The sequence below is a fragment of the Panthera leo genome, chromosome C2 (genome assembly GCF_018350215.1).
Source record: "Panthera leo isolate Ple1 chromosome C2, P.leo_Ple1_pat1.1, whole genome shotgun sequence".
Classification (NCBI taxonomy): domain Eukaryota; kingdom Metazoa; phylum Chordata; class Mammalia; order Carnivora; family Felidae; genus Panthera; species Panthera leo.
Window position 1 is genome coordinate 65495815 of NC_056687.1, and position 3920 is coordinate 65499734.

Here is a 3920-nt window from a genome sequence, read left to right on the forward strand (position 1 = left end):
ACTGACCCATGAGACTGTGAGAGGAAGGGCCCTACAGATGTGGAGACTAGAGAGGAGCAGACCACACACCAGGCACCCAGGCACAAGGGACCCACACTGGGAAGATGAATCCCCATAACATTTGGCTTTGAAAACCATAGGGCCTGACATTATGCATTCTTACAACCAGTGGGGCTTACCACCTAGAACTTACTCCTGGAAGAGCTGAATCCCTGTCCTTAAAGAGACAGGAAAAAAAAAAAAAAAAAACCACCAAAAAAACAGGCCCATGGAGATACAGCATAGAAGCAGCAGTTTGAAGAACACCTGGCATATATAGTAGGGAGATTTGCTCACTAATCTCAGCGTGTATGCTGCAGGGGCAGGGACCTATGGGAAACTTCAGCAAGAACAAAAGAGTTGATGAACACAATTCCCATCCCCTGCCCCCTAGCCTAGATACAAGGACACCTGTGAGAGCCAATACAGTGTGAACACTCTCACCTAGCTTGCTAACAATGCACCCTGAATTCCCACTTCTGTAGACTGCCTCCTCCAGCCCTAGTCTCAGCAGGAGTTTTCTCCGGTGGTCACAGGTCCCCTCATGTAGCAGCCTGGGAAGGATGTCACTGACACTACATACACACCACTACCACTACCACCACCACATTCTCCTGCAGATCTGCCACATCAAACATCCCCTTAACAGGAGTCTATTTTTTTTTCAATATATGAAGTTTATTGTCAAATTGGTTTCCATACAACACCCAGTGCTCATCCCAAAAGGTGCCCTCCTCAATACCCATCACCCATCCTCCCCTCCCTCCCACCCCCCATCAACCCTCAGTTTGTTCTCAGTTTTTAAGAGTCTCTTATGCTTTGGTTCTCTCCCACTCTAACCTCTTTTTTTTTTCCCCCTCCCCCATGGGTTTCTGTTAAGTTTCTCAAGATCCACATAAGAGTGAAACCATATGGTATCTGTCTTTCTCTGTATGGCTTATTTCACTTAGCATCACACTCTCCAGTTCCATCCACGTTGCTACAAAGGGCCATATTTCGTTCTTTCTCATTGCCATGTAGTACTCCATTGTGTATATAAACCACAATTTCTTTATCCATTCATCAGTTGATGGACATTTAGGCTCTTTCCATAATTTGGCTATTGTTGAGAGTGCTGCTATAAACATTGGGGTACAAGTGCCCCTATGCATCAGTACTAACAGGAGTCTATTTAAAGCAGCACTGCAAGCCAGGAAACATGCAAGCTGGCCCAACAGAGGGCAGTCCACTCTAAAGTGACTCCCACCGCAAAGAGAAAGGAAGAAAACCACACATATCAGTTTGATTGCAGCCCTAGCAGTGGGCTGGGGTAGACATCTGGTCTGACTACAGGCCCCACTCACCAAGGAAAGCTTCTCAAGGGACAACACAGGAAGAGCGCCTTGTAGTTCTGTCCTATTGCATCTCTGGAAAACTCCCGGTCTGACTCAACTCAAGCCCAAAGCAGCCCCAGACTGGTGCATGAATAACACAGGGATTAAACCCTGCCCACAACAGGCAAAGAGAGCCATTGCAGTTGACTGGACTGGAAACAAACATGAGTCAGCCACAAGCAGTCGGGCACATGCAAACACACATAGGAAACACCCCTGAAGTTCCAGGTTCTGGTGAACATAGGGCATTGCACTGCAGGGCACTACAGGACCACTTCTTCATAAGGCCACTACTTTCAAGAGCAGAAGATATAGCTGACTTGCCTAACTAACAGAAACAGATGCAGAGAGTTACCACAAAATGAGGAGACAGAAGAATACATCCCAAATGAAAGAACAAGACAAAAATCACAGCAAGAGAGCTAAACAAAATGGAGATAAGTAACGTCTCTGACAGATTTTAAAGAAATGGCCATAAAGATACTCAATGGACTTGAGAAAAGAGTGGAGGACCTCAGTAAGACCTTCAACAAAGAGACAGAAAATATAAAAAAGAACCAATCAGAGATGAAGAACTCAATAACTAAAATTAAAAGTACCCTAGGTAGAATAAATAGACTAGACGAAGCAGAAGAATGGATCAGTGACCTGGAGGGCAGAGTAGTGGAAAGCAATCAAGCTGAACAGGAGAGAGAAAAAAAAGTAATAAAAAATGAAAATAGGTTAGGGGAACTCAGGTACACCATCAAGCATAATAACATTCACATTATAGAGATCCAAAAAAGAGAAGACAAAGAAAAAGGGGGGAGAAAATGTTATTTGGAGAAATAATAGCTCAAAACTTTGTGTGTCTGGGGAAGAAAATAAAAATTCAGGTCCAGGGGGCACAGAGAGCTCTCCACCAAAAATCAACCCAAGGAGGTCCACACTAAGACACAAAGTAATTAAAATGGCAAAGAGTAGTGATAAAGCAGCAAAAGAAAACAGTGACATATAAGGAAAACCACATAAAGGTATCAGTTGATTTTTCAGCAGAAAACAGACCAGAAGGGACACATGATATAAGCAAAGTGCTGAGTGAAAGAAACCTGCAACCAAGAGTACACTATCCATCAAGGCTTTCATTCACAATAAGAGAGAGTTTCCTGGACAAACAAAAGTTAAAAGGAATTCATTACCACTAAACCAGCCTTACAAGAAATGTTAAGGAGGGCTCTTTGAATGGAAAAGAAACACCATAAGCAAGAGTAAGAAAAGTAGGAAGCACCAAAGCAAAAGTAAAATTAAGTATATCTAAAAACTCAGTCAAAGGATTCACAAAAAGGATGTACAGCATGACACCATGTACCTAAAATGTAGGGGGAAGAGGAGTAAAACTTTAATGCTTTTAGAATGGGTTCAAACTTAAGCAACTATCAATTTAAAATAGAGTGCTATATGCATAGATGTTACATATCAACCTAATGGTAACATCAAAAACCAGTAACAGATATGCAAAAAATAAAGGGGAAGGAATCCAAGTACATCATTAAAGAAAACCGGAAAATCATGAGAGAAAAGAGTAAAAGAAAGGAACAGAGAACTACAAAAATAAACATAAACAAATAGCAAATGGAAATAAGTACATGCTTATAAATAATTACTTTGAATGTAAACAGACTAAATGCTGCAATCACAAGACATAGGGTGATGGAATGGACAAAGAAGCAAGATTGAACTCCACATTGGGTGTAGAGATTACTTAAATAAATAAATAAAAATAACTTTAAAAAAAAGGCCCATCTATATGCTGCCTACAAGAAACTCATTTCAGATCTAAAGACACCTGCAGATTGAAAGTGAAGGGTTGGAAAAACATTTATCATGCAAATGGAAGTAAAAAGAAAGCCAGGTTAGTAACACTTCTATCAGACAAAATAGACTTCAAAACAAAGAGTGTAACAAGACAAAGAAGGACAGTACATAATCATAAGTGGAACAATCCAATAAGAAGATATATATAACAATTGTAAATATTTCTACACCCAGCATGTGAACACTCAAAGTTGCTAATAATGAACATAAAGGAAGTAATCGATAGTAATGCAATAATAGTCAAGAAATTTAACATCTCACTTACATCAATGGTTAGATCATCCAAACAGACAATAAGGAGAGTGGCTTTTAAGGACACATTAGATCAGATGGATTTAAGAGAGAGATTCAAAACACCACATTCTAAAATAGTGGCACACACATTCTTTTCAAGTGTACATGGAAGAGTCTCCAGAAGAGATCACATGTTAAACCACAAAACAAATCTCAAAAAATTCAAAAAGTTTGAAATCATATTATGCACCTATTCCAACTACAATACTATGAAACTAGAAAACAACCACAAGCAAAATCTGGGAAGAACACACATACATAGAGGTTAAATAATATGCTACTAAACAATGAATGGGTCAACCAAGAAATAAAGAGGAAATTTTAAAAATACATGGAGACAAATTAAAATGAAAAAACACG